The following is an 8,316-nucleotide window of genomic DNA, read 5'->3' on the forward strand; positions in this document are numbered from 1 at the left end:
CTATTTGGAGGATTTATCTTCAATTTTGGAAATACGGTCCAATAAATAGTTGCATTGAAAACAATAGAAATGTTTACATAACTTTTGGCAATTAAGAATGCTATGTTGTTGAAAGTCAATCTAATTGACTAAATCTCCAAATGTTAGTGATTTATATTGTTATATTCATCATGTTTGTGATGAATGTGTTCATCAAAGCGACTTGGATTAAATATTTATGTTGAAGCCTTGGAGGTTAAAGGCAACCGAGTTATGACCTTAATGGATGAATTAAGTATTGTTTAAAGGCATTCCAAAAGACGAGGCTTAGGAATAGTAAAATGAAATATGATTATTTTGTCTAAACTGATAAATGAATGTTTGGAAGAGATAATGTGTTATCTCTTAAACCTGTGAAGGATCAGAATGATGCATCTTCTGTTCAGATGCTAGAGTATTATAGTCTAAAGCATGTTAGACTAGTACTTGTTAATTATGGTGTTTTGCGAAGATTAATTAACTTGAAACATTCAAAACATACACAAGAAATAATTTGTGTATAGACAAATATAAAGAAGGTTTTCATCCAATCTAAGGAAATGACATAACTTATGAGGATCTTAAGAAGATCTCAATTTTCTAGGTTTGCCTAAGATAGTGGATTTATGATGGTTTGTTAACAAGCTTTTATGACCAATTTAGCTTAAAGGCTAGTAAGTGGTGGAAGCTTACACTAAGGCAAGTATTGCTCTATGAGAAAGCATTGATGAACTCGCTGATACAATGACGCGATCTTGTTCAAATCATGAGTGTCAAGTTTGTCCTTAGTGAAGTTAAACAAACAAAATCCAAATGCAAGAAATGTGGGGGAAACCATTTAAGAAGAAACCCCTTTGGGGTATGTACAAATGGTAATTAAGGTGACTTCTCAAGCGTGTGAAGAAAGAGAGAATCTTTACTCACCCTCATCTGCAAGTTGGATAATGTTTTCCAATAACACTTAAATGTGGTGGTGTCTTGCATTTTAACTTGGAAGGTTTAGCAATGAGGATTATTGTAAAACAATCTAACATTGTAAACACACGACTAAGTGGAGGACAAAAAGGTCATAGTACATAATGGAGATGTGTTTGCCTTAATGATAAGCGTATCTTATAAAGACAACTATTATAACCAGATTCAGGTGGCCACTGAGGTTATAGTCTTGGAAAGTTGACAATAGGAAAAATTAACTTATAAGTGAAGAACACATCATGACAACTGATCTTAACTACGTAAGTTATCTGAAGTGACTAGACAAAGTCAATGATAATATTATGGATCCAACAACCTGAGGGTTTAGTAGAGATCATGTTATGGAATGAGACTAAAGCCCATGAAAAAGGGTATATAAAGGAAACCTAACTTAGTTGACTGGAGATCTCAAGATCTAAGTTTAATAGGACAACCTAGTTATATATCCAAAGGCGGTCACTGTGGGGGCATAACTTATGTGTAAGTTGACACATAAGTTAATATATATATAGTGAAAACTCCTCTTAAAGAGAAAACTTAAAAACTTCTAAAAAACTATTTTTAACTTTTTTTTAAGTTTCTTTTTTTTCCATTATTCTTATATGTTGTTATTGGTTCAAAAAAAAAACTTGTCGGTAACCTCGTCGGTATAGTGCACATGTGTAATAGTGTGCATTGCATATATGCAAAAGTGTTTGTATTGCATAGAATACAAAACTATTGCACATATTTGATACACACTATTGTATATATGCAATATAAGACTAATACACACATCGAATACACATTAGTACGTATGTGTAATACAACATTAACGCACATGTGCACCACATCGACTTTTATTTTATTATTATTTTTTTCCATATAATACAATACTACTACACATATACAATACACAAATATTGAATATATGCAATAAAACACTATTAAACTCAAAAATACATAGTAATACACATGTGTAATACAACGGTATCGCACAGTAATACGTATGTGCGTTACAGCGGTTTTTTTTTAATTTTTTTTTATTTTTCGAGTGAAATATAAGAAAATATAAGAATAATGGCTAAAACAGAATTTTGAAAATATTTTTTTATTTTTAATTAAAAATAATTCTTTAGGAGTTTTTAGGAGTTTTCTCTCTAAAAGTGAGTTTTCTCTTGATCCTCTCCCTATATATATATATATATATATATATATATATCCTCCTAAATTATAAAGGGAGTCTAATTACTTCCTAGTCCATTCCTATAACAACAGTGACATGTTGTGAGGCTAAGCATAATATATGACTAGTGATTTGTGTAAATCATTATAACCTTAATGCTTTTAATGATTTCTGGATAATCACCTATGTGAAAGAGAAGAGGGGTCGCTTCGAATGAAATTGTGGGGTGCGCAACTCCTAGATCTTTCACAGAACCAGGTTAGTGTTCCAGGACTATAATGGACACGACAATGAGGAGATGTGCCCAGCTAGGGAGAGTATTGTGTGAAGTGTATTGTAGTCTACACCAATGGGGGTTTGTTCAAGGACATCGCGTCTACTAACCGCTAGGAGACTAAGTGTACTACACAAAGGAAGGTTCAAAGCTAACACCTACCTATCCTGCAATACTCAACTGTCAAGGTTTCATTGGATATTTTGTTTGTTTTGATCAATCTTCATTCATGTGGGGGATTGTTGGAAAATATGGTGAACGGATATTTGGTGGTTTTATTATATGTGACTCTTTAAGTGATGGAAAATGTCTCTTAACTAGAGTATTTATGTTATTTTATTAGAGGTATAATGTCTAATATTAAGTCTCTAATTAATAAGAGACTCTTCATCCATGCATGGCTCTATATACAAGAGTTCTTTTGTGTCTCATTTAGATTAGAGAAATAGAATTCTTAAAGAAGAGAGAACACTTGAAGACTACATATGTGAGAACCTATAGAGAGGAGTACTCTCCACTCGTTTCCATCACCATCTTATTCTTCCATATTTCTTTTCAACAACACCACTTTATCTAATGCAATCACAGGTGCGATTGCCATCTCCGACAGTGCACACACTGTTCTGGTTGTTGTACCCTGGGAGACAGACGGACTCTTTAGTAGAGACCCGGAATCTATTTTAAGGGAAACGTATAGAATACGTGCCTCAACCACACTTAATATATATATATATAACCACACCAAGGAAAACTAAGATGAATGTAAAGATACCCAACGGGTGGAAGACTCGAGCCAAGAAGTTTCTGTTAAAGTTATCACCAAAGAAATCAACATGAATCTTTATATTAACAAAAATTGCACTTTACATTTATTTCTTGTTGGTTTTGCACATGGTATTGTACTGTGGTATTTCCCTTGTATAACGAGAGTATCGTTATACTTATTTTAGTTTACTATTTTTAAATAATATTATGACCCATGTCCTACAATAGTTTGGGATATAAAGGAGAGGGCGAAAATGTGCTTCCAAATTCATGGCTGGTGTATGATGTGGAAATGAATAGCATCCATTGAAGGTTAAGGTTGTGATTGCTATATAAGTTTTAAACCCATTCTCTCAAGAGTTTCAAATAGACAACTTTTTTGTACATTAACATTTTTTTAACTACACCACACAATCAAACATTATAATTACTTTAATCTGAACATGACATTGATATAGTTTTGTTTATTAATTAAAAAAAATTAGTATAAGACATGATTGCCAATATTTGTGTTTCTCGTCACATCGCATGGGCACACCTCTAGTGATGTGTGCGTGTGTATTTGTGTTTGTCCGTGTACAGTCGGTTTGATTTGGGTTGGTTAAATCAGTTATGCCACACAACACAACTATGCCAGAACCGCAATTTTGGTTAATCGGTTATGGCATAACGGAACCACTGGTTATTCGCTCGGTTTGGTTATGGCTTGGTAAATTCATGTAGTTTTTATAACAGTTTTTGAACTCATGTAAACACTCATTTGCAATTTATTATTATTTAAAATAAAAAAAAATATTTTGGGAAGAATACATCAAATATTCACAATGTTAAAAAACTAACGATCATTTTACACAATCCTCTCTTCCAACTTTAGACTACTAAACAAAGCATGATAGCCTAAAATTTGTCAAGATATAGATAAGGAAACTAGTCAAAAGATCAATATAATCTTGTGGACTCGCAAGTCACAGTAACAGAACAATATTCAAGAACCATAGAATGGTTATGTTGTGGCCGAAATGTCGAATAATTATCATAAAAAGAAAAAAGAAATAATAGCTAACACCATCTTAAAGGGCATCAATTTCTTCCTGGAACTTGTGTTCAAATTCCTCAATTTTCTGTTTCAAGGAACTTGTGACCTCCTCAAACTTGTTAGCAGTTTTCTTCAACTGCTTAAGCTCCATTGCAACTGTCTTGATTTCATCCTTAACACGCTTATGTTCTTTTTTCGCCTCCTCATACTGCTTAACATCCACTGCACCTTCTGATTGAAACACAAGTGTTTCAAGCATATGTATTTTTTGGCGTAAAAACCCGACCTTCATGCCACATCTCTCTAAAGATGACAAGGACTTATCCAAAGATCCAAAGTGTTCCTTACTTGTGGTCATCATGCAGTTTTTGATCTCAATAGCAATCCTTATCGTTTCTCCAATCATACTGGCTACCACCTCGCCACAAAAGTCTCTAGAAACACTGTCGTGAAGCCATTCATTCATATAAATGCACAGTTTGTAGTAACAAACTCTGACTTCTTCGGAGAGCTCATGGTCAATGCAGAGGCCTTTGAACATGATATGGAAGTCCACAAAGGATTTGACATCTTGAAGTAGATTGGTCTTGGACGGTTCTGAACGTTCTAGAACTTTTCGAATGCGCTCTTCGCTGTTGTTTCCTGAATATAAACACAAAGCCAAATGATCAAATACAGAACATTTATTTAATATAAACATAAAGCCAAATGATCAAATACAGAAAATTTAATATAAGCATACAGCCAATGATCAACACTAGTTACCAGGAGTTGTTTGTTCAGTATGTGCTTCCAAATTCATAAGGCTAAGAGTATGACCTGCTTCACTCGAGCCATTATTGGCCTTAAATATGTACACCTACAAACGTAAGAGAACATTTGAGTTAACAATGGTTTATAAACGTATACATTTAGGGAAAATGACCAAATGCCCATTTTATCGGTCAAAGTAAACAAAATGTCCATTCGATTAGATTTTTTTTCCATAATGTTCACTCTCAATCTCGTCGACCTGTACATTTTCTAATTATCACCTGCAGAGATTTTCAGCAAACCATATTATGCCACTTGTGTAAAAAATCCCATCGGAAGACGAGATAAACTGTGTCGGGCATCTAAAGATTCCCGCCGGAAGCCAAAAGAAATCGTGTTGCAAGACGAGACGAGATAAATCTCGTCGAACGCCTATAAAATCCCGTCGGTTTTTTACACATGGAAGAATCAGGTTGGTTAAAAATTCCGTTGACTAATGATTAAAAAGGTATCGGATCACCGAGTTTTAGGGTGGACATTATGAGAATTGGTTGGTTAAATGAACATTGAGTTTACTTTGACATGTCAAATGGACATTTTGGTTTTTCTCGCTGATATATATATATGAAGAGGGTAGAGAGACCCGAGACGCGACCTTAAACTTTGTTTTTTTTACCAAATGAAGGACCAAAATATCTTCTTCAATCAAGTTATGTAGAAGCACAAAACTTTTCCACCCTTCGCTAAGCCTACGCTTGTCTGCAACATATTTCACTTCGGATTGTTGTCCAGTCTGATCTTCTTCAAGTACAAATGTAGTATCTTCTTTTGGTAGAAAAAACTTGCAGAACCAAAGTGTAAAGCCCTACAAAACCACAGGAAATAAGAGAGGGAGGTGTATCTCGTTTGGTCATTTTTGAAAATAATAATTGATATAGAAGGAATAAAAGGCAGAGGCATTACCATCCAAAAATCGTTTATTTGTGATGCACATATCATCTTAATACAGCTAGGTAACTTGACTCCAAGACTATGCTGGAACCTTATTGCTCGATACAAAGGAGTTGAAGTTCGGACCTCGGTTCTGTATGCAAAAGAGATAACTTTCATGTTTATGGTTTTATATGAAAAGAAATAACTAGAAAGCAAGCCTCACCTCAAATTCTGACTTGAGGGATCACTTGGCACCTGCTGATGAAACCATAAATGGTAAGTTCCTTGCCATGTACAAGAAAGGTTTAAATAATATCAACATATACTAGAACAGTATGGTATAATCTAATCTGTACAAAACTGAAAATTGGACTTTATGGGCCATTGGGACACAAGCTACTCTTGTTCAAAAGCAATTTAAGCTGTAAAAATTCTATGGTGCATGGAGAAAATATAGAGAACAATGGACCTCTCTTCCAAGGCCAGGCCAATGCCGCTTAGGTACATGCAAGGAGAGAGATTAATTAAGTGATAATGACCAAAATGACCGTTTTTACCGACAACATTCCATGACTAACCCACTCAAATCAAAAATACCTAAAATGACCACTTTCTAAACTGTTGGATCCAACATGTTAGAACTAACATTCGACAAATCTATTTGACACTCTTCCGTTTTTGAACCAACCACATCTAGACATGTACACACTTAAATGATCGGCCATAAATCTATTCTGTCGGGCTTCATATCTATTATGTCTGGGCCGACGGAATAATATTACATACGAAAATGAAGCCCAACGGAATAGATACGGAAGCCTGACTCTTCATCCGTATCTATTCTGTTGGGCTTCATTTTCGTATGTAATATTATTCCGTCGGCCCAGACAGAATAGACATGAAGCCTGAGAGAATAGATATGAGGCCCAACAGAATAGATATGAAGCCCATTTTAGTCATTATTCAATTAATTAATAATATTCAAACTATTAAAAGAAGTAATGTGCTGTTTTCGTCCCTGTAATTTGTTAACGAGATGGACAGAAATTGCAATGAAAATGAACTCTATGGACGAACAAGGCAAATTTTAAAACCGACTGAACAAACCATAATGACGAACACTGCAGTTTACTCGCAGATCATCCTCTCCATTATGTCCTACTTACCCTTAAGGAGACTCGAGATTTCAAATTGCCCTTCAAACCACCGCTTTGGTTGCTAACTATGATTTCAAATCGGTAAATTGAATTTTAATAATCTTTTTTTTTTTTTGCAGTTGGCTGATAATAATCACACTTTAAAAAATAGCCACCACCGGTCTCACCTTTCATACTAATTGTTTTAATTGGACGTCCGTTAAAAAAATGTAACTCCGCTAGGTTTTTTTTTCCAAATTTGAAACTGATCTTTTAGGGTTTTGGACTAGAATGAGGATACGAGCCATTGATGTGAAACTTACATAAAAAACTGTGCTCCAAACGACGAAACAGTGCTTCAATTCGGATGTTTAAACTTCCAATTAACATATAAGTCGTTTGAAGCACCGTTTCTAGGTAAGTTTTACATTAATCTATTCGTATCCCCTTCCTATCAAAAGCCCTAAAACATCATTTTGAAATTCTACATAACTTGATTGAAGAAGATATTTTGTTGCGATGAAGAAGATATTTTGTTTTAACTCTGTTAAGTTTTTTTTATGGATGTTCAATGAAAACAATTAGTGGTAAAGGTGAGACTAGAGATGGTCAAAAAAACCGGTTTGGGAACCGGTTTGCCGGTTTAAACCGGAAACCGGTTTTTTAAAAACCGGTTTGACCGGTTTACAAACCGCCGGTTCGTATTTCGGTTACAAGTTTTAGAGCCAAAACCGGTTAACAAACCGGTTAATGAAAAAACCGGTTTTTTTTAATAACCGGTTATGGAAAAACCGGTTAACCAGTTTTTTTAAAAACCGGTTTTTGACCGTTGTGGAAAAACCGGTTAACCGGTTTCTCCATAACCGGTTTTTAACCGGTTTTTGACCGTTGAATAACGGCTATATGGCCGTTTTTTTTTTTTGACCGTTTTTTTTTTACCGTTGAATAACGGCTATATGACCGTTTTACCCCCACAAACATCTATATATAGTTTAGGTTGGGTATTGGTTATATCACACTCGATTATACAACTCCAAAAGCTCTAAACGTTTATTTCATACGCGATTATTTTGTTATCTCACGCTCAATTATACCACATTACCACTCCATACGCTCTTATTTCGTAGTCGATTATCATGGCCTCCCAAAGTGCTGCTTCATCCGTCAACATGGGTACCTCGAACACGGGAGAAACGGTCGTTCGGGTCATCCCCACGAAACGAAACCAAGATGTTTGGCAACATTTCGACCTATGCGAAAT

The sequence above is a fragment of the Bidens hawaiensis genome, unplaced genomic scaffold (assembly GCF_021521415.1).
Source record: "Bidens hawaiensis isolate Kalapana, Puna unplaced genomic scaffold, B.hawaiensis_p1.1 tig00005959_1, whole genome shotgun sequence".
NCBI classification, from domain to species: domain Eukaryota; kingdom Viridiplantae; phylum Streptophyta; class Magnoliopsida; order Asterales; family Asteraceae; genus Bidens; species Bidens hawaiensis.